General features: G+C 41.5%; 1 long non-coding RNA gene across 3 annotated transcripts in view; it reads left to right on the top strand.

The window, feature by feature from the left end:
• The window catches only part of LOC117270103 (uncharacterized), a 78352-nt gene that overhangs the window by 24095 nt on the left and 26495 nt on the right, over positions 1-27762 (top strand). For all 3 annotated transcript variants that reach the window (XR_004502767.2, XR_013488129.1, XR_013488128.1), the window contains one exon: positions 11229-11449. This is a non-coding gene — a long non-coding RNA (uncharacterized LOC117270103). The remainder of the gene's footprint in view (positions 1-11228; positions 11450-27762) is intronic.

Raw genomic sequence — 27762 nt, 5'->3', positions numbered from 1 at the left:
TGGAAGGTGTCATCAAATAGGAAGCAGTGTTGACACGGCGGCAGCCTTTCAGTGTCTGTGGCCAAGCTGGCTTCATTAGCTAAGCAAGTAGAGAATGGTCAATACACTATATAAACTTTTACAGGGTTAGGGCTCTCAGGGACTCCAAGAGGCTATAAAAAGGTCTGAGCTGACACTACTGATTGATGAAGCCAACTTTGTCAGCGCTTCCCTTTTATACATCTACAGAGATCATGCATATCAAAATCAAAAGGGGCAGTATATTTGACTGGACAGGCTCTAAAATCTCACTCTACGTGGGTGGGTGGTTTTTGACCATACAGGGGACAAGCTAGTGTTTTTTCTGATACGTAAAAGCATCATGCAGTGCTGTCTCCGCAATTAGTATTCTAGAAGAATGTGCTTTAAGATGTCAGCACTGAAGGGGAAAAGCAGTTCCTTTCAAGTGGCTCTGCAGCACAATTCATTTCAACCGTGTTTCTGGTGAATATTCGTATATACTCCTTTGCTAACCTCCCAATATTATCAGTGAAGAAAAACTGCATTAAGGTCATAGGTTATGGAGCCTCAATGCCCCGACTGCACACAACAGCCACACTGTGTAGGTTCATTAAGCAAAGCTTCAAAGACATTCCTGGAATTGATCATGGAGCTGCAAGTGATGTAATGTATGCTGTCCTGTTTATTTGCAGATTGTTAATGATAAGCAAGGACAGACTTGGTGGCACCGCTCCTGAATGGAGGAGATTGTCTGGTGAGAGTCATCAGCCCTAACACGACATGATAGGGAAAGGAAACATCACAAGATTAGTATATTCAACTACTATAATGACTCCAAACTTCATTATGGACATCCCGACACAGAGTGGAGGGGAGACATTCAATTGACAGCGTAATGACTTTCTAAATGCAAACCATTTACCTCCAAGATTTAGGTGAGGTTAAAATTGATCCATTGAGGCTGTATCGGCCCAAAAGGGTGCACATTGTAAAATGCACTTTCTAGAATCAAACAGTGTTTTAGTCAATTGGCAGGAGGAATGATAAACTCTTTACCTGTCGATGAATTGTCCCCGTCAGGCATTTTTAGCTAAGTCAACCCTTGCTCTCATCAATTTCTGTGCTGGCCAGTTATAGGTATTGATGAAAAACAATTTTAGTTAATTAGGGGATGTGTTTATTGATGGCTGTGCATTGACTACAGACTGACAAGCAAAATGGCAGTGTGCTGGGGAGACATTTCCTCCCTTGGTTGAGGTTGTTCAACAGTGACTCAGGCTCATAATTTTGACTTAACTACCATGTAGTTAAAAGAGAGGTAACTGAAAGGTGAAAAATGGCATGTTTGGCTTTTGATCTGTCATTTAAATATGGCAAATTTAATGCTAAAAGGCCCCTAAACAACAGAGAGACCTGACTTAGAAAAACAATCTGATTTGTTCGTAAATCAGTATGTAATCAGTGCAATCAGTGTCTCAGTTGTGACATCACAGGATATTTTTGAAACCATACACACTATGATAAATTAAACCTGAATTGTGATTTAAAACCTTCTGTGCATTTTAATATCACATGCATTTAGGTGTTTGTGAAACCATATTTAGGTCAGAAATCAAAGGAGTTCATGCTTTGTTCATAACTAAGTTTGCACTGCATTGTCTGGCCAGAAGCCCACTAAACGCTCGCTTAATGGTTCGTATTCACGTAAAACAAGCTATGCTCATTATCACCTGTAGCTGTAGAATAGAGTAAGGACTGCACAGCTGCTTTTCGACGTGTACATTGTACGCACCACTATTAGAACAAACCAGTCCAGTGGCATGCACCACCTGTAGAGCATAATGCAGGAGATTTGTCTGCTCAACCCCATAAACAGCCTTCAGGCTTTCTCTGCAGCTACAAGCTGTGTGATCAAGATGCTCGTGGTAAATGCCTCAGATGTGGACCATGTGTCAAAAGTCTTTAGCTTGCCTTACAGGCCACCACTCGCCAACATGGCAGATAAGCATCTCCCCCCCCCCCTTACATTGTGAGCACTGAGAATCTTACCGAAACCAGTTTTGCATGCTAAAAAACAAACAATGCTAAATGGGAAACAGAAAGATCCTCAGGTTATTTGTCATCAAGTTAGCACAGTGTAAATATGTCCCTGCTACGTTCATCAGAGGCATCGGTTAGGGAGTATTTTGGGTTTGAATCAAAAAGAATTTGGGGTTGCACTGCGCAGTGGGCAGGGAGGTGCCCTAATGTGGATATCTGCTGTCCATTTAGCTTCCCCAACATCGGCATCGGCTTTGTGCTGCTTTGACTTTACAGTCTCACGAAGTTAGAAGGTTTTGCCATTGAGCCCGACCTCAAGACGCAGTGCTTTTAAGAGGAGAGCGGTATAAAGCGGTGCATTCCTCCACCAAGGGAATCTTGGGCTGTAAGGGGTTAGGGTGGCTTCTCTCTAGAGGTTAAGTGGGATAAGTGTGTGGCTCATGTCAACCCCACAACCCCCCAATAGTTTCTGGAAAATTTGCAATGGGGTCAGATTGGATTACTGTGTTTTGGTATTTACATGGAGACATAGGGCTTTGAAATGGAAAACCATAGGCGGAAAAGCAAGTGCCATGCAGTCTGAAAGGCTGGGTAAGAGAAACCAGCACTGATTTCCACTGACGGGACGGTTGAGTACATGTCTTTTATGTCTTTTTACCCCACAATCAGACATTTTGTTAGCGAGCATGGTGATTGAGGTAAATGGATCAAGTGCAATAGCAATCTTTAAAGTAAATCCACGCTAAGTACGATGATAGACGTTCAATAGGAAATCAGTTGGTTTCAGGCATGGCGCTTATGCTTGCAGATATATACCACATCATAGCTGTGACTGTGGCTTTAAGGGAGCTCCTTTAAATGCACTTGAGGAATTTTGCTGCACAGTTATGCTACATAAACTGGAGTACCCCATCCCTAAATGACCTTGTAAAAACTCACTTAGGTGTCAGTTCCCCTCAAGGTAAGCGAGGTCTTCCTGGATTTTGAGCCTCAGGTGGTCTTTTTTTCCTGTTCAACCTTGTTGCAGACCTGCTGGGATGAGTTTTCTGGGTTATTTGGGGAAAGATTCACCAGCCACTCCCCACAGGTGCTGTGCAGGCCTGAGCCCATAATCCACCCTTTCTCATTGTGGATTTTGCTGCACCTCGTCCCACTAGTGCTTGTTTCACTCTGTTTGGGTGAAGCAAAGAATTAAAACGGCATGCAGTGTACTTGTATAACAAGCATGTGTTTTTACATGTTGTGTCACTTTTAAATGAAGTGGTTAAACATGTAGTGTGGATTTAAATAATGATTTCAGTCAGCTCAGATACCACAGTGAAATTCTTCATCCAAATAAAACAGAAATCAATCTGTGTCACACATTAGATAAAAAAATCCAGCTCAGTATTTTGTACTCTTAAAAATAAGTAAGCAGATTTTTATTTATGTCAAAACTCCTTTAAAATGGCAATTATGAAATTTGTTGACAGATTTCTCCCTTTGCACCACTTCTTTTTTGGCAAACAGACATTTTTTAGACACTTGTTGAGTGAATTTATGAATTTTTAAATGTCTCCACTCACCTGTCTCAACGCTTTAAATCTCAAACTTCCTTTTTGATTTCTTTTCAAGTACACAGATAAATAAAAGCAACAGGTGTTACATGTTTATGATGCTGGCTGAATATTTTTAGGAGAGCTGTTTGTGTGTAGAAAAGCTTTGCGGTCTGACACAAATGTTCCTGTAAGTTGCCGGCTACTTTCTTTTTTTTCCCTTCTTCTCTGCTCCTGCTGAAACTTGACCTCCCGTTTCTGGGTGAATTAACGGTTTTGTCAGTAGCGAGAACAACAATTTGAAGTGTATGCGGCAAGCTCAAGCGGCGGCAAAGTTGAGTGCGGTCAATTGAATCTCCCACATGCTTCTCTGCGCGATGGATGGATCCCTCTGTTCACTGTTGAAGCCATAATGCCTTGTAAATGTTTGCGTAAAAGTCCTCTGGTATGGAGCCTTGTTTTAAGCTGTTTGGAGCTGTTTTTCTTTCTTTAGCAGAGATTTCTTTACTAAATCACAACAGCATAAAAAATAAGATTTTTCTAAAATTATAATAAAGGCCTACTTGTATATAAATATCAGAAAATTCTATATTTTATGAGCAGAAAACTGTTTTCTTTGGAAACGTTTTCTCAAGCGCACGTTTGCAAAGTAAACAATTATAAATGCTATTCTGCAACTCTGAAATGAAACATTTTTAGATTTAATACTTAAATTCCTCTTTTGGATGAAACTCAATTTGAAAAGGATAATTTAAATATTGTTTAAAGTTACCTTTGTGTTTACATTAAAGGCAGATTAAGTTGTCTCTTTGCTTTGTGGTGTGTGTGTGGTGCGTCAACAGGGTTATCTGGCTTGGCACACACTAATACGAGCGTGGCTTCTATCGGGAAATGTGAATTAAAAAGCCTACTGTATATAGTTAGTCTAATAGTCTATTAGGTTTGACATAAAACTAACATCTTATAGTCTGCGTCGAGCTATATCCGCCGTCATGGAATTATTTTTTAAAAAAAAAGCTTTTTCTTTCTTTTGATCTATTATGAGTTTAATGTGACTCAAGTTAGACAGTTTCCACCTTTTTTCTGTCTTTCTTTTTTTTACTAGCTGTTTGCCTCTGCTGCTTTTTCATGTTCAAATTGCAAGTCGTCAGAGACTTGTGACATTTGAAATATGAGACTGGCCGTATTTACTAAGTTGGACAATACATGAAAACCACATGAAAATCAAAATAAGTAGGATGCGGTTAGGAGCTGTGCTTTCATTTATTGAAGTCCCTACACATGTTTTGCATAAAGACGCTTTTTGGGGTAATGGGGGGGGGGGGCGTATTTGAACGTAAGCTGAACCTGGTTGGCTTAACTTATATAGGATTCTACAGTAACCACGAATACGCAATGAATATGTGCAACAGTTGCATGAGGTAGCCTATAGGAAGAAATGTGACTGTGCCCTGTTTGGTGCCTAAGTGTTGAATTGATGGTCATTTGCGGTTATGGCTACATTCATAACTTTATATTAGCCTGTTGTGACGCTGGAAAGTGGAACAAAGAGGCTATTTGGAGAGAGATTTGCAGCCATGTGAAGTGGTTAAAATTGATCACGTAAAATGATGAAAAGAAAAACTACAGTTGTTAACACCTGTTGATTTTACTTCTCCTGCATATATGAAGCCTTATATATTGAAATAAAAGTTTAAAATATTAATTTCGATTGAAAAACGATTCCCACACTTTCCATTTTTGTGGATCCGCGCTGAAATCCAAACATCATCCCACTGCGCACACCGCGAGCACACAAGCACCAACCACCCAACCAACCAATTAAAATCCGATTAGGAAACATCTTAGTTTTCCAACCGAGGGCAGTGAAAAAGTCTGTAACCTTTCCTCGCTGAGGTCACCCACCTAATAAGATCCATTGCCTATAGTGAAGCCGCAGACCTTCACAAATGCTCCTGGCGACCGACTGTGGCCTCTGAGACCTTTGGCATACATGGCCGTTTAATTGGTCACTGTATTTAAGAATAAGGTGGGATTCCAGTTAATTAGTGGGGAAGTGAATACGGTTGAACATTATATGATTTGCTCCCGGCCCCTGGTTTGTTAGCGCGGATTTGGGGTGGATCAGCTTTTGTGCTCGACAAATGAGAAGTGAGTAGCGTGGTGCCGATGCACAGTGTCGTTTTGTGGACTGGCGACAGTCTCGATTCATGGGAAAAACTTAAAGGAGACCCGCGTTATCACAGGACCTCATTATCTCATGTCTGCAACCATCTTTTGGGAACAGTCCCTAATCAAGAGTGGCACAGACCTACTTTGCAGAACTTTGGTATAATAGCCGCCCCTCTCCTTTTGCTCCCCTCTCTGCAAATGCACACATGCACACACTTTGCGTGACGTGGGGTGCCGCATGACAATGTCAAAAAACATTTAGGATAATTACAAGTATTCACACAGATATGCAAACACCTTAGCCAGGTATAGTCTCCAGATATTTATATTCCATTTCAGTGCCTGATCTCTTTATTTAACAATGTTTATTATAATTAAACTTTAATACTCTCTGATTTATTAAGTTTAACTGCGTAAAAACGTAACACTAGACTACATTTTTATTTTAAAGAAACGCTTATAATAGGTGTCCTTAGAGAAATTGCTTCTAAAAATAACCTACGAGTTTATTTCTTATTTTTTACGCGTGTTTTAATTTTTCCTTGGCTCACATATTATCACATTTTATTAAATAAAAATGTATTTCCTAAACTTTAAACATTTGCAGCTGCTATACATGTTGTGTTTTCCTGCTGCATGACAATGACAACGGCCCCCGGGGCTGTTCTCTCTCTGTGCACAAGAGAGAGGTGGTTCATTTAGTTGGCCATAAACCATTTATTTACCTTCAGGTGAGTGTCGCTGAGAGTGCAGAGTAAAGATCGCAGCAGAGATTTACACCTGTCTCTCTGCTCAAATAGAGAAGCCCATAGCCTACAGAGATGGCCACTGGAGCCAGCTTGTCTGGGGCTCTGCTAGACAGCCCACCCCCGCCTCCTCCTCCGCCCCCTCCTCCTCCCCCTCCACCACCGTGGATTAAACAACATCATAAAAAATGACCATCAACGCGCACACTGTAAACAGATTATTCTGCTCGGCGCCTGGCGCACAAACTCCACGCTAAAGGCAAGGCGCGTCCCAGCAGCCATGTGTTGCAGCAGCGAGGGTGGCTCTGCTTGGTCATCCTTTTTTTTTTTTTTTTTCTCCAACCATTTACGCACACTACTCTGGACACTTCCCGGTAAATGCTGGCGAGCGTTTGATGTCACGGCTGCTGCTTTTCAGAGACTCTTGGGAGGCTGCTGGGGGACATTTGTTACAAGGTGAAGAGTCACATTTCTTCACAGACCTCCTCTCAGAGCTTTTTGAACATGGAACAGCACAGCTTGTTTAATATATCTTTATTTAATATGAGCTCTGATAATTTAGAAATCTTACTTTAAAATATCTCACATGTCCCATCCCAGCACTGATGTCTCCACATGACCTACATCTGCGTTTGACCCCTGTTTTACCTGTTGCTTCACATAACTGATGAGGGCTGTGAACCTCTAGGATTAGTCACTTTGCTGTCATGACTATGTTTGGCTGTTATAACACAATAACGTACAATTTTCTCTCATTTTTCTCAAGTAAGGTGCATCCACAGGTCTGCGCTCAAACCTTGTGAAATCCATTCATCACGCAGGAGAACAAGCAGTGTCATTAGTGCTTTACTGCTTGGTAATCAGCCTGGAGATCTCAATTTGCAGTCCCGTCCTCCAGCATTCTCTGAAGTGTTTTTAGGCACCATCTTACAAGGTTAATATGTCTGTACTTTCACTTAAATCATCGCTTTAGTCATAGCATGTGAGGGTTGTTCACATTTAGGAAAAAGTTGTTGAATGCCAGATTTTAACAGCTTACACATTGGTTAGTAGGGATTATTAGTTTCAGCCTCTGATTCATAACTGATTCATTCATAGGAGTAGATTTCGGGGAGATGTCCCCATCGATATTTATAACATGCATGAAAGTAGCAGAGGACTTTTATTTTGACGAAATTTAAGACATTTACATCAGATATTGTTGTAGAAAATGAACAAATTCCTGCCTAAAAATTCAATAGAATGCAGAAAATTTAGTGTTTGAATCTCAAAAGTTTCCCGCAGAAGACCCTGAACACCTTTTTCACATGTGTTGCACATGATATTGAAACAAAATCTGATCCCTTGGTTTCATTAAATCCCTTTCCCCCAGCTATTTCTAAACATAACACTAAAATGTTCCATTATAGCGGTGGTGAATAGCTGTAAAAATATGTGTGTGTGATGCTTGAAAATGGTGATTCAAGTGTGAAAACAAAGACAAAAGGTGTGACTAACTTTTGATGAGAACCAGGCCACATTTAAAAGTTAAAATTTAAAGCGACAGGCTGTTTCAAGTCATTTCACATAGGGTTAAAATAGAAACTCCCCCATAAAGCACTTAAGTTGCATCGAGTAAAAATAAACCCAAATAGAAACTTCTATTTTTCTCTCCCAGGCACACACACACCATTGTCTCCTTTCTCTCTCCCTCCCTCTCTTTCTCACACACATACAAACTGATACACAATATACATACACACACTGGCACATCACTTCAGTGGTCACTTCGCTGGCCTGAGAGCAAGCAGTGTGTCCATTGGTCAGCCAGTGAATTTCATGCTCTATTGATGAGAATAATCTCCTTCGGTGTGAGGCTGGCAGTGTGGAGATCCTGCCTGATTTCCCGCAAATTAAAGTCCTAACATGCAGGTTGTTCTGAATCAGGTCTGCAATTACTCAAGTCATCAGGCTGTCAGCATCCCCATCCTCAGCCCCTTCCATGAATATCTCGGATTTTACGCAGAGTTTTGTAGTCTGCTCACTTGTCTTGTGTTGCTAATCTGCTCAACTGCTGCTCCCTTTTCTCCTCTGATCTCTGGTGTTTTTTGCAGCGCGGATGCTGACTCACTGATAGCAGCAATAATACTTTATTCTTGAAGTATGGGCCAAGACACAAAATGGGTCACGGGCCCCCTTTTTAGTGGCTCTTTGTGTGACAATGTGAGGGTGTTTAGATGAGTCCGGGTCACAAGGCCAGAGTGATTTTATTCAAATTAGGTCTGGAGCTTACAAAAGCTCCCCCATATGCCGTCGTAACTAACATTAAAGCCCACAAAATAGTTTATTTTAGATAATGTCACTTGAGCATTACTACTGGCTTAAAAGGTGCCCCTCCACGTGTACGACAATGGTTTGTTTAAGCAAAATCCCAGTTTAGACACACTAAATAAGCATGATTGATTATTTGCTGAGTGAGCAGGCATAGATCACAATTATTAGTCCCCTCTGGTAATGGAGCAGCTTTTAGCTCTAACCAATATATAGACGTCTCTAGTGGTAAATTACCCTGAGAGATCCCAACTTGTGTTTTGTTGTGAAATTTTAAATAAGTGTTAGATAGTTTTATCAATATAAATGCATCCGGATGTTGCACATTTTTTTTTCTTTTTGAAAGTTAAGTCTCTCCCTCATCATTTTTTATTTCTTTCATCGACTCATTCAAACATTCAGCTCAGCCTTTGACATGTGTATGTTATTCTGAGAGAGAGGGGGGTTGGTGGCGTTATGTGCAAGTTGGAAAATTATAAAAGGAAGCCTTCCATCTAGTGCAGCCATAAGGGAATACAGAGAGGGAGGCAGCGGGAGCAAATCGAGAGCGGTGATTTCCAAAATGGCTCGGCCATTGAATGACAATAGCCAGGCCCCTCTGCCTGTCTCTCTTTCTTTCACTGCTGCAGACTACAAAAACTAACATAATAAAGCGGGCAGAGAAAATGACCAAATGTGATTTATTCTGATTTGAACAAATCATTGTGATTTTAATCTGGCAGGAGAAATATCCATGGTAACTGAATTTCTAGCTGTCTAATTTTGTGTGACTTGTGTCCCCTTTGTTTTGGATTTTGTTGTTGCCAAAAACAGGGGCTGGGGGTCCAAAATAATCAGCACACGTTTTGCAACCGCTGCGTCTTCCCTGTGGAATCCCTGACATCCCTGTCAGTGAGAATATATACAGTGAAGTTTATTATATTTATTCTAGAAGATAGCATTTCTAAAAATACATCCGTCAAACATTTTAAGGAGGCACTGACAGGCTGATGCAGCTTTGGGAGAATTAAGAAATAATGAGCTGTTTGGAAAGGCACAGGACATGACTTAAATTTAATTTCAATATTTAATGCATATGTATAAAATTGTATTTGTATGATATTCAAATAGTAAACAACATATGTACTATAGCAGGAGTACTGACAATTGTATTTTTCTCCAGGTTAAGTCATTATACTTCTATAACGACACGTTTGCTACACATATTTTGGGCATTATTTCCCAGAAATAGAGATTTTGACCTTTTTTTCTGAATTCACTGTGTGCAGCGCTTAACAATGTTTTCATCATTCCTCTAATATATGGCAGAGTCAGTGAGCAGCCCTACATATTCTCTCATCCGTCAAGGAAGGGAAGATTTTTTTCAATAAATAATTCACCACTGATAGCCAGCCCTAATGCCTACATGAACAAATCTCTCAGTTACAGCCATCTTGGGAGTACGCCAGTCCAAGAGCGTACTTAATAAACAAATACAGGGTCTGACAAGCTCTGGTTTCACTGATGTCTTTCCGAGAGGAAAGTATTTGAAGACAGTCGGTGAAACAACATCCTTTCTGCGGGTGAAGGTTTAGGGGTCAGGTGTGGGTTATTGTATTGTTACTGCTGATACTCTGGATAGATTTACTGTCCATTTTACACAGGGCATAATTTAAGCTTTTCTGTATAATTATCTGACATTTATGTTCTAAAATTTTATTATCTTGCACCATTTAGTGGGAATTAAATGTCAAAGGACACATCAATAGAATACATAAAATATAAAAATGAACACATATTTCCCCTTATGAACACAGGTTGGTTTCTACTGTGCATAGAAACCAGCTTTTTGAGCATGTTATCCTTTGTGTCCACTTCTTGGACCAGTGCATAGTCTGTATCACAGCCTTACATCGACCACATGTTCGCTGGGACTAGAAACATGATCCAGACATGATTCCCCTAACCTGGCCCTTAGGGTGAAATGTTCGTGTGTGTGTGTGTGTGTGTGCCTGTGCAACATCTTCTCACGGAAATGTTCTTGTCGTACACTGCAAACAGAAACCACCTTGTTTTTGTAGCATTAAAGTGAATTTATGGTTTTAATATAAATAATATTAAGGTCTGTATTAGCACCCTTTTTTTTGCTCAGTGTGGGAGATAAAGTTCAGGGGACATCCCGATCCACTCCCTTTGCCACGTTCAAGTCAGATGGAAAACATGACGTTTATTTTTGTACTATTAAGTACAAATTTCCAGTGTGATCAGGCTGTGTTTGCCAGCATGCACAATCAGGTGTACGTGTGTGACTGGACATGGTTGTCACCCAGTTATTTAGCCCATCTGTGTGTCTGCAGCAAGACTCCCTACATGAAATATTCAAGGTCCAGTGAAAATTGATCTGCTGATCTGAAGTCTGTTTCTTTCTCCCTCTCCCTCTGACCAGATCCCCTTGGAGCTGCCTGGAAGAAGGATCCTAATATCATGTATCAGTTAGATGACCAAGTTCAGGGCCTGCACGACTGCTGCAGCTCAGCGCCGGAGCTCGGATCAATGGAATACTGTTGGGGATACAACGGACCACACCCACACACTGATTAGACCCTCTGATTGGATATCACATGGATGTCTTGACCACTACCATGGCTTTCATGCAAATTGATGAAGGTAATTTTAGCCCCTTAAGTGAAATTTGATTTGCGTTAAGAGCTCTTGCTACTTTTTCTTAATGTAAAATGGTTTTGATTAATAGCCGGGGAGTCCATGGAGAAATATTACCAAGTGCAACGGTTTAATGTATCTCTATCTCTAACTAAATTAGTGGTGCTGCCGTTTGTCATCTGAGTTTACTGCCAGTCTTTTAGGCAAGAAATAGCTGATTTCTTCAATATACTCTCCACTTAAAACAAACATTTATATGTATTTACAGTAATCACTTATTAGGCCACAAACACCTCCCAAATCGTAGGCCTATAGGTCATTTAATCCGTCCTTTGGAAAACGGAGAAATAAACCAAAGAGATGTCACACACCACTTGTAACACACTTTAAGCGAAAAACCCAAACACACACACGCACAGAAACTAAAATGTTATCAGCAAACAAGCCCTGCTATACCATTGTATCCACCTACCCAGACTGTAGCTGTTACGTGCTCTCCTAAATGTCTGCAACACTTCACCTCACCTCCTCAGAGCGGCACAGCGCTGCACCCTGACTAAATGAAAAACAATCTGAGGAAACAGGGAACAATCCTAGGCAGGCTCCAGCGGGCTGCCATAAAAAGAGGGGCTGCCTCTCCAGCCTCTCCCTCATGCCTTCAGCTTTAAGTCTATGGGCTGATGAAAGATCAATGGGCCGACTGGGCAGCCGCTGCTGTGCCTGCTGTCCGCCACTGCACCAGGAAGCAAGCCAATTACAAAACACCAGGAGAAAAAAAAGAGAGAGAACGGGAAAACCCTCGATCTTTGCAAACTGAGTGATTAGTGACATAGTTTTATGTGTGTGTGAGTGAATGTTTTCCTGTTATCTCACATATGCTGAGTTCAGCCCATTGCAGCCAGGCTTATTTTCAAGAAATGTTGAACGTTTCCAGCCAGTGGATCATACTCCAAACTCATTTTAACCCTCATCTCTCCCTACATCCCCCCCACCTTCCCTACTTCACCCTCTTTAACACCCCTTTAACCCTCCGCCCCCTGCCTCCAGGAGCCTCACTCCTGATCTGTACCAGTTAACCAGCCCTCTGGATCTCCGGCAGGAGTAATGGGGGCTGGCGCTACAGTTTGGTGCAAACACGCAGCAGCAGACAAACAAATCATGTTAAGTCTCTGCTGCCACGGCTGGCAGCACACTCAAAGGGGAGCCGGTGCCCTGCCAGGGAGGAGGGTGCACCCATTTTCCCAGGGAGGGGGTGAGGGTGAGGGTGAACACAAGGGAGGGCAGCATGGAGGGGAGGCCTGGTCCTTATCGAGCCCGGATCACAGACACCTCCGCCCCTCCTGGCAGGAATGCATACAGCCCCAGTGGGAGGAGAGAGAGGGGAGAAGAAAGAAGGAGGAGGAGGAGGAGGAAACAAGCAGACATTAAGAGGGGAAGTAAAAAGGGAAAGAAAAGAACGAGTGAGGGAAAGTGAGTGACTGAATGAAGGAGGGAGACAGACACACACACACAGAGAAAAAGACCTGCCCAGTTTAGGAGAGGGAGTGTCTGTGAACATACACACACAGACAAAAACACACCAATCACAGCACTCAACACACCCTCAGTGGATTGAGAGCACCACTGGGAGAGCACATTGGAAAACAAACAGGGCATTAGGCTGCTTAAATACCATTCTAACCGAGCAACTGCGGTTATCATTACGTCAGTTTAGTCACAGTTTTAATGTGATGTGTGTCACTGATGACAGCTGAGGAGAGATCAGAAAGGCAACAGTGCGGTTACACACCAGAGAGGTGTCAAACTGGATGTTGGTAGACCGTCACAAAATGTTACAGCTACTCTTGGCTGCATGTTTGGGTCATTAAGTTCAGGCTAAGACTGAAAAAACATGTAATTGTGATGAATATCCCCAGAAGAGTCATTTTTATGTCTTTGGTCTTGATATTTTTATCCTCATGTTGTTTTCCAAAATAAGCACGCCCTAATTTCAAACATTTCCCTTGTGAGGCCTTACTGTACGTTTCAGATATCATGGTTGCAAATATTCCCTCTTTTTTCTCCCCCAAATAGAAAGCAGGTTGATAGAATATTGAGTGTATAAAGATCCTCAGTTATTGGATTGTATAATATTTCCACAGCCTCTCCTGGGATGGAAATATTTATTTCTGAAGCCCATAGAGAGGCAATTGTGATCTTAACATGGCATTCCTGCGAGCTCCTTGTGGTTGTGTGTCAGGGCAAAGAACAGATTTTGTCAGGTGGAGATTGGGGTTTAGGGGTTCATTTGCAGTTCACGCAAGAGCATTCCATGCAATCTTTACGTTTCCATTCACCCCCCCCCCCCCCCCCCCCCCCCCCAACCAACCACCCACTCACCCTCTTCCTCTCCTCGCGCCTTCGCTTATCGCACACTTCTTTCTTCTCCTCTTTTGAAATGCTAATATCTATGAACGCTTATTTCTTCACTGTTGACATAATTCGCTTTTCGGTTCAAAATGTGGAGAGCACTGACATGTGTATTCTGCATGCTTTGCCGGACGCCCAGGAGCGATATTTCCATGACGAAGATGTGAGTCACACAACAATGTACACACTGTAACTTCTGTGTACTGATCCCTAATGACTCTTAAGTGTCTCTGAAATGCACTGCACTATCTACTGTGATATAATCACAACACGTAACCAAACAAACAAGCTCTTACAGCCGGCATAACACCAGTGCAGCTCAGTAATCCCCTTCTTAACACTTAACACAACAAGTCTAACAAAGACGACAGAGTCAGACAGAAGCAGAAGGGCAAGTACTTTATTTATGCCAGCCAGAGAGTTTGACTGAAAGGCACCTAATGTTAGTTTGCAAATAATGCTTACAACATAGAATTGTTCTTCAATTTGCAGTTTAACATTTACTAATTTACTTTTTACACTATAAATAAATGTGACGTGACAACACAGAGAGGCCACATTATATTAATGGAATACTAAAAAGTAACATTGTGCTGCAGTGATCTTTAGCTAAGGTGGAACGCTTCTTTTACTGACACACTTTTTGGTCAAATAGCATAATGAATTTTAAATTAGCATAATAAATGTCCATAAAAATAGCATTATGATTTAATAGGCAGCCCTTTTTAAAGATATCAGAGAGAGTTAAATATTAACCTAGACGTATCCACTGGAGTGCTCCACCAGACAAAAATTAGAGTAGAGTTTCAATCATGAGCACTGTGGTAATGATACTTGATTGCACACAGTGATCATTAAATGTATGTCTAAATTATATTAGGATCAATTAACTACTGCAATATTATAAGTTCATTAACATGTTTTGATATTATATGACCATATTAGAAGTTTTTATTCCTAAAAGAGGTTTACATTTTATTTAATCTTATTCAAATTTTGCCACTTCAATGAGAATGCATTTATTATACAATGCCAGTAAGTAATTTAAAACTAATTAACAGAGTTTAATAAGATAATAACTGTAATCCTCTGCTTCAAAGTGCACTGTTTTTTACTGAAAGCAGCAGTACTCAGATAAAATGTCCTCAGTGCAACACTATACTTTACACTGTCTTTATATTTGGTAAACATTAAAAAGTTACGTGATTTTTTTTTTTTGAGCAACCTGTAAGAATGTCGGTAAATTGAATATCTATTACTTAGAATAAGACATGAAAGTACAATGTTGCTGGACAAATTAGCAGAAGTACCTCGATGAAACCCAACAGCACCACGCTATTCTTTTCTTGGGTTTTCTCTCCTTTTTCTTTTTGAATGTGAAATATTCCCGTCTCAGCCCAGCTCCATCTGTTTGTCTGACCAGAGTGGCAGTGAGGCTAACTTATTGCTAGCACATGTGACCGGGTGAGTGTGTGTATGTGCCACGGCCTATCACACAGCATCGCCTTTGCCTATCAGCCCCCCCAGATGGATCTCTACCTTCATTAATGCAGGCCCACGGCAAGCGCATGTCTCCACATGTTAGCATGGGACGCAAACATCTGGCTTATTTTGAATGTTGTGGGTCCCCTTTCCTCCCTCAGACCTTTGCCTGCTCTTTTCTGGTGTCCTGCAAGGGGCAACTCGCATTTCTAGAGGAGAGGAAATGGTGCTGGTGTTGTTGTGGCGAGGGACTTCAAAGGGGTTTGGACGTCAGTCGTGAGCAAGCAGAGGGCAGAAGCTGGTCAATGACAGGGATTTATCGTCTAATGGCCCCTCTGGGGCGACTTTAGGTCTAATTTCAGAGGTGCTGAAAGTAGGATTTTATAGAGAATGCCATGTCCTAAGGTCCTTTCTTTCACATGTTTTTTTCATTACACAGAGGCTAATTTTAATGATAATGGGGAGGAGAATATCTGTTTTTGTCCGAGCTGGAATTCTGAATAGATTCAGAAAGATAAGCCTATGTTCAAAAATTACCAATAGCAAAATTTGATCTCACGGTGTGATGGGAACAAGGTTAAATCACAAGCTTGTATGCATAATTTCAAAGTTAAGTGTGTAAATTCATTGCATATTCTTTATCTAACCTGGCTTTGACGTCACCCAGGGATAGCCTATCGCGTAACACAGCGGGCAGTAACTCCAGTTCACTTTAATATTGATGTCTCCCTTCCCTTGTCTCTCCATCAGCAATATATTTAATGGTCACATTCTGTGCTTATTCAGCACAAGAAAAACGAGAGCAAGGTAAACATGCCAACTTGAGAGCACAAGACATTAGTCTTGTAGCTTGAAATAACTGGATTGTATTTAATGAGACGTATGTAAGTTGAGAGGGCAGACATTTGTTTTGTCCCTGACCGCATGTGCCGAATTAACTGACAAACAGTGAACTTCTCAGACTTTGGGACTGTGTAGTGTTCCAACGGCCATCAATACAAGCTCGTGATCTGTCGTCATTGTCAGTCAGGAGGTCGTTTGGAAGAAATGCACATTTAATGGCCTGATCCATTGTGATTGGAGTGGTTAATTGATGATCTGGTTGTAAATTTCTGTCTCATGGCTGTCACTGTCTCTCCTCCCCTTCTTTCAAGATTCCCTCTATTTGTCTCCTCACTTTGCTCAACATGTCCTGTCACTTGTATCCGCGTCTCTCTCTTGCTCCCTTGATCCGTCCCTTCTCTTATCAGTTGGAAAGTCAAATGCAGGACGCTCTTGAAATATTCACAGTTGAAACCCATCTAATTGCCCGGTTGAAATTCATCTCATAGAATTATTCACATTTATGCAGTGGGAACTGTTTGTGTTGGCTGCCAACCAACAGTGAGCTCTGAGCATGCCAGATTTGGAGGTTGAGGGGATGCTGGGGTGCTGCTGCCGGTGCAGATGTGCCGCCTAATTGCAGATCCCACCATGCGGAAACTATTCTTCCCAACCATTTCAAAGCATCTGCAATAGGTGTCACTGCAAGGTTAAACCAACTTCAAAATGCAAGTCACTGCTGGATTGATTTTGTTGCGCGCCCTCGCAAAAGAGAAAGGAGAAAAGGTATTGAAAGAAGTAAATTCACAACCCTGGCCATGGCTCACATTAGTGTCTGCTGGTTGTGCACAGTATGCCTTTGACATGAAACTGAGGGGAAGAATGTGCATAATACTGGGTTGCATTATGCTGAAGTCATTTTTTTTGTCTGTATCTCATACATTTCAACCACTGATTCCCATCGATGTACATTGCCTGAAACCTTGTAACAGTATTTAATTTTCAAATTATGGTAACATATGATGCTCTCGAAAAAGTCTCCTTGTGTTTATCGTTATCTAACAGTAGAGAACTGAAAACAGACCTGATTACATCTTGATTTGGATGCTTTCTGGGAAGGTATTGATTTAGTCAATTGCAGTAGTTAATGGTGTCTTTAGATGCTAATTGAAACCTGGAAAAGGAAGTATAAGGTTTCATATTCCTGTAGCAGTAACAATGTAAACTAAACAGAGAAGTTATACACTTAATCACTCAGTGTGGCCCTCAACACAAATATTTAATGTAAAAACCACTGTGAGAGCTGAGAGAAAACGTTCCTCTGAATGCCCACTGAAGCAAACGGCGGCTTTATACTGAAATCTGGACAAGGTAACTTCAGAGATGCTTAACCACTGGACAGCTGAGTAAAGAACACAGAGCTCATTGGAGAGACGGATGGATCAAAGGCTGCAAAAATACAAGGTCATAGGTTCTGGTGTGTACTGTATATTGTAGCAAAACATCTGTTTCTAAATCTGTTTATGATTGGCCTGTAAGAAGTTTCTGATGGTTTTCTTGTACCTTGAAAACTTGGCATCCCCTAAATCTACAGAGATGAATGAAACCCTTGTCTTGCATATTGTTGTTTCTCTGAAACCAAAAGCAAGCTGTGTGGCGAGGTAATTCCTAAAGCTAACAATAATGATGCCTAATGGTCCGTCAGAGAGTGTGTTTTCTTTAGAGAACACACATGACCAAGCGAGGGACCTACTGTACATACTGGAGACCAGGGATGGTTGGCTTCAGGGGTTGGTTGACACATGGCTATTTTCTGGTCCTCTTTAAGGTCAAAGAAAAAAAAGTAACATAAAAATGTTTGTTTTCTTCACCTGCACTCATCTGTGTTAAAATATCTGAGGGGGACATTTTAGTTTTGTATTGAAAGTAAAAAAGCAGACTGTGGACTAAACGTATTATAAAACAGTGTTAGAGGTATTGGACAAGTGTTTCTTCTGGTTAATAGACATAGAAGTCATATATTTTGATATAAAATTTCAAATCTGTGATGAGTGATGGAAGCTGGCTAACATAATTTCCTGACAAAGTTGGATCAAATGTGAGTGTGGTTGGTCGGCACACAGAATTTGGGGTTGTTAGAGACGTGCCAACAAATTATAAAAATAACAGTTGTGACTGTATTTTGAGAGTTTCAAATTATTTTAAGAGACTGAAAACGGTGTTTATTTTGTTAATTTTTTTAATCATTATTTTGAATGGTCAATGACAAAAGTAATTACACATTCCTACTAAATTTCTTAATAGTATTAAGTTGTAAAAATGGTCAGATATTCAATTAAATGCCTGTTTTCTGGTTCCTTTTTGAATGGAATACACAAAATGTCTTTAATTATGAATCACCTAATTTTAGAAAATATTTTGGACATTAAAACATATTCATTTGTAGCTGGGACTGTAACCTTTCCTTTGCCGCTGGTGAGAACACTCCAACATAAATTATGCCAGAGAAATACAGCAGAGAGTGGAAAGTGTGCCAACCAAACACTGGAGCAGTTCTGGCTTTATCAGCTTCTGCTCTGCTTCTTGTCATAAATATTTTGTCATAAATCATTTGGAATGATATCAGTCAAATGATGTTTTTCTGCATTTTGTGCACAGTGGATTTGAAGTCCATATTTAGAAAGCTGTGAAAGCGACAGTAAACAATGACCGTATGTGTATTTGTGTATTATGTAGGTGTCTTTGTACGCTTCAGTGTGTACGTGCAGCCCAATGTCTGGCCAGCCATGGCCACATCTGTTTGTCATGTTAGCACTTAAGCGCCTGCAGGAGCCACGATACTAAGTGGAGACAGAGTCCTCTCTCCCACTCTCTCCATCCTCCCTTTCTCCTAATTACATTTGTTCATTAATCCATTTTCTGCCCACTTCTCTTTCTTGTTTATGTTCTTGCTCCAGTGGGCTTTTGCCTCCTCGGACCAGCAGACAGTGACCTTTAAGGGGATGCCAAAAGACTCTGTAAGACAATGTTACCCCTTCACCCTTTCAGCATGTGCACTCACACACACACACACACACACACACACACACGCCCACACCCTTACCCAGTCACATCTTGGCCCCTCAGTATCCCCTCAGGCCATCTCCTTCAGAGAGGCTAATGGAGTTAGCCTAATGTCTGCACAGCGCCAGCCATAAAACTGATTTGAGGCTAAAGGCTTGGTGCCGAGACCACCACTCTGCCTACAAAAAAGAGAGATGTGAGTGAGATGTTAAAAGAGAGCGAGTGTATCTTTAGAGGAAAAGAGGCTGGGGTGGCGGTGGTGGTGGTGTGGGGCAGGCTGGCGTAACTAAGGCAACTGCAGACAATCTAATTGGTATTGACATCCTTGTCTCGGAGGAAATTTGACATCTAAGGGCAAATCATTCTATTTAGTCGCCTGAATAGTCTCCAAGGCGGGGCCTGAGGAGCACAATCACGCTGTAGCGTTGTTCTGGTCCTCATGTCTGGGCCAGCTCTGCCATACAGCAATCGATCCTAATCTGATCGGGGGAGGGGAGGAGGATAAGCGCTATGGGGAGAAAAAAATGACAATAAAATCAAAAGCTCTGTTGGGGTAATATTTAACAAGAGGGAGTACAATTGGGCCCTGCTGGGGCGGCAGCCTGTAATGCACTTGAGCCGCTGTAGCATGGTTAATGTATAGAAAACCTCGGGAGTAATGGCTCTTCAGCCAAGGTGGCCAGGCTTCAAAGAAATCTGCTTGCTTTAGCTAAAAGACTGCCAGGCTGGGCCGCCAAAGACCTTCATTCTGTTAGAGCATCAAATATGGCCCCTGCTCAGGACACACAGACACCCTGATTTTATTATCCTCACTCCCCTGAGAAACTCATCTCATCCCTCTTTTTGTTTGCGTGACTGACCATCAATGTGAAAGAGTGAAGTGGTGCTGTCCATCAAAACGCACACACTGCTTTCTCTTCAGGTCAAAGAGGAGTAAAGGGTATCTGCGGTGTCTCCACTCTGACAACAGTGACAGTGATGCTTTAGGTGACGTTTAACATTCTCTGGATGTATCGGTTTTACAAGACATGTTATAGTATAACTCTAAGAGTGCTCCGTTTGTGATAAAGAACTTTTTATTTTGAGTTCTCATTCGTTTTGACGTTCATGCGGTAAACTTGTCAGAATTGTGTACAAGATGAAAGTATTCAAAATTCAGACTTGTCTTTATAGACATTCTTATGGCAGCTGTTGTATGAAGTCCACTTCCTCCCAAATCATCGCCAGCATATGACTCCTAGATTCTGACTTAAATCTTTGGCCCCTTTTCGGATGGATCTTGAAATCCCATCATATGAACAGCATCAATAAAGTCTATGTACCTAAAAAGGCTCATGTAACAGAGTAATATGTTGTTTTCATCATCTTCTGGTCACTTGAGTAGTTCGTGTTGTGTCTGCTAAAGAAGGCCATGGCTGATACTATGTTTGCATGCACACTAATATTCCACTATTATTACAAGTATGACAGTATTTGGAATTTGAGTGTAGCATTTTCTGATGGAGACACGTCGTATATGCTGGTATTATTTGGGTTTTAGGAGCATTTTTTGGACATTTGTATAGTGCATTCAGAATGTGTTTCTCAGTTGTTTTTGCCACATTTTGCAACATGCAGCCTCTTGCCTGCTCACGGTCAGCTCTCTTCGTTGTCATGAATGCATTGTACACAAACCAACTCACCAACAGTTTGAAAGGCTGGGGTGGAGTTGCATGCCCGAAAGAAAAGCCCACATTTCTGGTCGGACAAAGAAACACACCTACTTTTAAACATTAGGAAACACTTGGTGTTAGCAGGTTTTTGGATATGCACAAGTATCGCCAACACTGACCTTTTCAAGAAGGTGGTTGAAGGAGTGACAGAGTGAGACTGTGTATGCACAGTTAACCAAGTCCACCACTTGTGGAAAGCTCTGGAAAAATCCTATTTTGATGCATAGAAGCAAAATGGCTCAAGCATCTCCAGCTGTTCCACTTTTCCATATTTTGACATGATAAATGACATGAGGTCATAGTTATTCGGAGTATGCATGGCTGCATGTAAACAGGAATTTTGACGTCACGTTTTTTTAATTTTTTATAAAGACATTAGGATATTATATCCCCCAAAATATTCTTTGATATACAGCTTCATAAAATCAAGTATCAAACAGACAAACAACATGGTATTTGGTTGTGCTATTCTACTACAAGTTGTTTAAATACAGCATGAGATGACAATGAATAAAGAACTTGATTATTTGAGCGTAATTCAGTGAGCATGTCTCTTAATCAGGAGGACAATGTTAAGAAAAGTCAGTGTTATCAGGTGGGTCCCTGCTGTTTCCTCTGTGTCTCCCAGCTCTGGTGCGCTCTGTTTGAAGTCTATTTGATTTAGACTGATCGTCTTTTGTCTGCTCTTATACGTTATCTTTGTGAGGACCAAATGTTTGACTTTATGGTCCTTACATTAGCAAAGTTTTCTTTGAGCATAGAGTTGCTGGGTTTAAATTTAGCATTTGGCCTAGTATAATGGTTAAAGTTTGGAGTTAAGGTCAGGTTTATGATTATATTTAAGATACTAGGTTAGGTTTAAGTGGCAAGGATGAGGGATAATTTCACAGTTTGACGCTGATTAAATACAAGTTGACTGAAGATTAAATTTGTCCCACAGAAAATGACACTTCAGTTGTGTGTGTGTGTGTGCACAAAGAATTACGAGAGGTGGAATAAATAGAGTGAGGTTGTGTGTACATGTTCATGTTGGCAGGCATGTACATGTGTTTGCGTGCATCTGTTAGACACAGCGAGCGAGTGTCTGAGTATCTGTAAGTATGTGATGAGGGTGTATTGAGCTGATGGCCGCAGATATCAGTCCCAGATACTTAAGTCATAAAAGTGTGTCTCGGAGCCCTGTGGCTGTGCAGGCCCTGGTGCCTGATGTTATCACAGTGACCACTCTATCAGGACAGAAGAGTACAGAAGCATTCCAGTATTCCTGGAGCTGGTGCTGGGCCTGTAGCTGTGACTGGCGGCTGGGATGGGGGCTTGGAGCGTGCTGCAGGAGCACAGTTAAGACAGTTAGGGAGTGGTGTGGGAGGCTGCTGCCACATGACAGGACAGACCGTTGGATTATTTACAGCGGGGTGTTGTTAGGGCTTTGCTATGCTGGTTTGTCGGCAGCTTAATTAGACAAACAAGGCAACAAAGGGAAACCAAGAAGTCCAAATAAGGGTTTGTATTTCGTCATAGCCGTATAAATCTTCAGGAGCTTGACAAATGCAGTGTTACTTCTTGCCTAATCCAACTTTTATTGATCACTGTGAACAATTGGAGATATTAAATAGACACCTTCTTTCTCAGTTAGGCAACACCTCCTGAAGGCAAGTGTGTTCAAGTGTCCCAGAAACACAATACTCTTAAATCTTACCAGGACAATTATTGCACACACCGTTGGCAGGAGTCATTTTTATTCTGCAGCACATGCAGTGAGGTTCACATTTGCATGGATAAAGTTTCAGGTACCTATGCTAAATAGTAAAAAGTTGCAGCAGCTGTATATATGATGTTGTGTTGTCTAATTTAACTGGTTTTACCCTCCCTTATTCTCATGGTGTTTGCTGTGTTTTCAAAACTTGTGGGTTTGTGGTGGTGCAAGATATATATTCTGATTATTTACTATAATCTACTAATACCACTGTGTAAAAATGCTGTGCAAGTCCTGCCTTCAATCTGTTTTTAAAGTAAAATTATGGGGCGCCCTGGGCACCCTCACCTGCAAGTTTGACCCCCATGTACTGCAGGCTGAGTCCTTAAAGGAATACTTCACCCACAAAATGACCATTTTTACATCAGTTAGTCATGTTGCGTTACCCTGAGTATGTGAAGAAACCTTTGCTTTTCTCACATGCCTTCACAGAAAATTTCAACGGTATTGATTTATTGATTGACTGGAGATGATGTAACAACAGCAAAACTATAACCAATCATCCATTCTATTCTACTATAACTCTCACACAATTCATGCAGTATAATCTAAGTGTCACTTATCCAGTCGCATGCTCAGTGGATCCCAAACACATGCATTTTTGCTTGAAAACCTTGGTGATGGAGTCTGGATTTGAAGAGAGCATAGATAAGTTTTATTTTCTGTTCAGTTTTAAATATGGTTTTAGTGAAAATGCATGTGTTAGGGAAATACTGAGCATATGATTGGATAATTGAGACCTGGATTATACTGGACGCGTTGTGAGAGTTTGGAAACCGAGGTTTTGCTGTTAAGCGTGAGCCCCATCAATCAATAAATCAATACGGTCACTTTTTCTGTGGAAGCATACAGGAAAAAAAGTTTTCTTCTCAAATTTAAGGGTGCACGGCATGACTTATTGCTATACAAATGGTCATTTTGTGGGTGAAGCATTTCTTTGAACAGCAGCCCGGGTTTGAGTCCGACTTTGCTGCGTGTCCTCCCCTCTTTCTCTTCCCTTTAATCCTATCTGTCCTATCTAAAAAGCCAAAGAATAATACATAATAATAATAATAATACATACCAAAATAACTACTAACCATAGTCTTTAATTACAGTAGAAAGTAGTTTAAAGTGCAACATCCCCCTGCATATTTAGAGAAGCATATGGTCAGACCAAGAATGGCGGCAACTTGACAGGTTAGATCTTCATCGCCCCCTTTCCCTCCTGTCCTCACTCATTCTCCCTCCCTCTCTGTTCTTTGACCAGTAGCACCTAGCAGGCCTGTGTTGTCTTAGTGCAGAAGTCAGAGGTCACATGACAGAAACGGCATATCGTCACGGGGGGGGGGGGGGGGTATCAGCACCTCCAGGGCCTCTGTATGCCAGCAATTGTCTCTGGCCTGGATTAGTTTTTGTATCCTGTTACGGACTTTTATTCCCGTGGAGTCAAGTTCAGCATGGCACTGAGGGCCAGCAGTGCTGCTGAGAGCCCAGTGATTTATGTGTTGCTGAGTGAGAGCAGCAGGTTCAAGTCAGAGGTCTCCGGGCAGGGTAGCGTGCCATATAAGTTTGTGTGTATGTGTGTGTTCGGATGTGTGTATGAGTCACTGTGGCTCTCTGCAAACATAAATGTGTATGAATGTCTGAGAAGCCGCATGAGGGCCAACTCAAAGCTCCCGGCAGGGTGCCTTGGTCTATTTGGCTTGGAGGGGATCCACTCGTTTGACTGTGAGCATGCCTGGAAGAGTTTTGGTGTTGTTAAAATAACAGGCTGTGAGAGGTGGGGTCATCTCTATTATAAGCTGCGGCCATTGGTTGAGGGGGGACACTGAGTGATGGGTTTTGATGATGGACTAACTTTTAGATTTCTGGGGATATTTTGACATTTTTTCTCGCAGCCTGTAAAGCAACCAATTGGCCGACCTTTCAAGACGCTAATCATGTGGGTTTGGCTATCATGTGACACAGTCAAACAAAAAGTGGAAGAATGCCATACATGCACTCCAAGACCCAGCGATTTAATTACTTAGGCACACAAGTGAGGTCACTTCCTCCTGGGTAGGTCCTTGCCTTTTTCTGAACATGGATCATGGTCTACTGCCAATAGTAACAACCTGGCCTAATTAGGCTGCTGATTTCAGCAGTGGTGCAATATCATAGCTGAAAAATGTTCAACGTTTACTCACTTGTGATGACCATTTTATGTTCTTTGATGTTTATTTTTGGTCTGAAAAAACTCCTAAACACACTACATTTTTCCCACTTGTTTGCCTGATCTAATCTAATTTGTCACTTACAACATACAGTCTCAAATCTTACACTTTTCCTTCATTCATTCATTTTATTTAAACCCTCATGTGCCAAGGTACATGCAATAAGTACAAACACCATTAAAAATAATCAGCAATAAAGGAAGAATACATCACTATATCAGTGTAAAAACAAACAAACAATGACAGTCATGATCAATAACATTAGCAATTAATCCTCGGAATTCTTTGAGGTCACCTTTAAGTTTCGTTGAAACATATTCCTTGCTTCTCTGCATCTCTCCTTTTTCCTCTACCTTTAACAAATGAAAGTTTAATAGTTAAAACACAAACCGAAGAGAGCAAGCTGTTACAATCGGGCCGAGAATCAATTAAGGCATGCTAAACACAGCCCGGGCTTATGCACCCTATATCCACCCGTATCCATATCCATATTCCTTTGAAATATGATGTCCTGAAGATGGAGCCATATTTATTCTCGATGGTGCGTTTTGGATCCCTGAGATATTTTAAAATGGGGCATCTGTCCTGTGGCCTGGTCAGCCATCTGGATGAGACGGGACAGGGAGAAGATGTTAATGCACTTCATGATGAGAAAGGAGGATGACACCTTTGACCTTCCCTAGCCTTTGACCTCTACAGCCGATATGGAGCCACTGACGCTATGGGTTTCCTATATCTAGCATATGCTGGCCAGGCCGATACGTTAAAAGAAATTCCTCATTTGCCACACACTGTTTATATAGCTGCTCCCCCATGTTGTAAACAGCCAGGCTGTAAGGAAATAGATATTTACTTCACAGGCTTTCTATTTGATTAGAGAGAGAAAAATTGACATGCATATTGGATATGTTGCTATGCTTATTGCCACAAATGCTAATAGAGAAGGGGTTGTACCTGAGCTGTGTATACAACAGAGGGTTGGAGTTGTGATTTCTGTGTATACTGTTCTGCAACTATTCCCTTACATGTGTATGGGTGCACCCAGCAGAGATTGGGTGTGCGCATTTTGCCAACCCAACAGAGTTTCAGTTACACAGAAGCTCAGGTCCACCGCTATGTAAGAAGATCTGACTCTAAATCACTGCTGCATTTCCAGGAACCACCACTAGAGTGAAAAAACCTCCTGTAGAGCTCCATGTGCTTCTCCCTCGTATGATGGCTGTGGCTCCTTCAGTAGCAGCTTCATAGTACATTGACATTTATATAGTGTTTCCCTTGGGGTGCAGCCAGGGAGCCCAAGGCGGCTGGAGTCCAGGGGCGGTGGCTGGTAGTGGTATTAAGGTGGGGGGTTTATCCCTTTACGTGTGAAGCCATGGTAGCTGAACCCTTGTCAATGGTAGCCTATGGGCAATGACAGATCACTTTTCCACACTGAGATTTAATTAGAAATTAGAGTGCACATCACCTCTGACCTCTAATCCTGCACCACTCATGTCGTGGGAGGAATTCTAAGCATATTTGCGAGCTGGGACCACCAGTCCCCATCTAATGTAAAATAGTAATGCTGCAATGAAGCTGTCAGAGCTGATGTTATGATAAGAAAATCCATGGGAATGCAACGGATGGTTAGAATCGATCAATATTAGGTTCACTTAAGTTTATGCAAAAGATTGTAAAAAGGTTTCCTCAGCCTGTAAGCTTTCAGATATATTCATATTTCTAACATAAAAAGTGACTTTACAAGACATAACAGAGGGATTTTTTGTCTCGTTGAATTTTAATTGGGCAGGTGAAGCGTGCATTTTCTTTTAATTTAGTGTGCCATTGCCTAAATTCAGATATTTAGATAGAGGTAAGTGAAACGGTAGCTGTCAGTCAACAACAGTAGTAGACTACCTCCACTTCCTGCACACACCCAGTCATAGAACTGATAGCTGGCTGTCCAGGTTGCATTTCCAGTCATCTGGCCAATCCCGTGTGCTAAACATTGACCTTGTGACCCCTGCTCATGACCCCTGACCTGTGATGTTGACCCCTTGTCCAGGGGGATGGGTCTCTTATATATCTCAACTGGCCGTCTCCATTGACTACCTGCCAGGCACCTGCTCTGAGAAATGAAGCCAAGGCGAATGCCTCTCTTGGGAGCCTTTTGGGCTCAGCAGACAACAAGGCCTGGCCTCAGCCCTGCATTTGAATAGGCTTTGAGTGGCCCTGGTAAACCAATCTCCCTAATTATCTATTGAAAGAACATTCTTTTTCCTTGCCCAGTCATTACCTTGATTTCAATTGCCGAAAAGTAACATGGAGGAGCTAAAAAGAAAAGAGAGGGGATGGAGAGGATTGTGGAAAAACATACATGCATGATTGTGCATGCACATGCACACTTGAGTCATATAGAAACACAAAAGGCTGTGCGTCTTCCTGATTTCATTAAGGTTAATTGTAGGTCAGAGGGAGCAGATTTGGGATATAAAACCAGGATGCGGGTGCAGGTCAAGGCAACGACGAGAAATTAAACATGAATATGTGGTCTTTAGCTGCATTTTGCTGCAATAATAACTGCGGTCAGGGCAGGTTGCAGGTTCACCCCCGAGTCATTACTCCATGTCAAACTACAGTAGTTTTGATTTTAATTCTGGTAATGACTATTAAGCATCCTTTTCACAGAGAAGCTCAAGCCCTGCCTAGCTCCCAGTAAACACAATATAAAAGAATAAATTAAAGCCCATATCTTACTAGGGAGGAGCAACATCAGATATCTTTGTTTTCCATAGGACATATGAAAAGAGTATGACATTGCCTGAACAGCTGGAATGGTTAAAAATAAGGACATATAAGAACATAAGGGATACACTGTATGAGAATTAGCATCACTTTTATGTG

This window comes from Epinephelus lanceolatus, chromosome 19, assembly GCF_041903045.1.
Source record: "Epinephelus lanceolatus isolate andai-2023 chromosome 19, ASM4190304v1, whole genome shotgun sequence".
Lineage (NCBI taxonomy): Eukaryota > Metazoa > Chordata > Actinopteri > Perciformes > Serranidae > Epinephelus > Epinephelus lanceolatus.
This window is presented reverse-complemented; position numbering and strand designations above follow the sequence as displayed.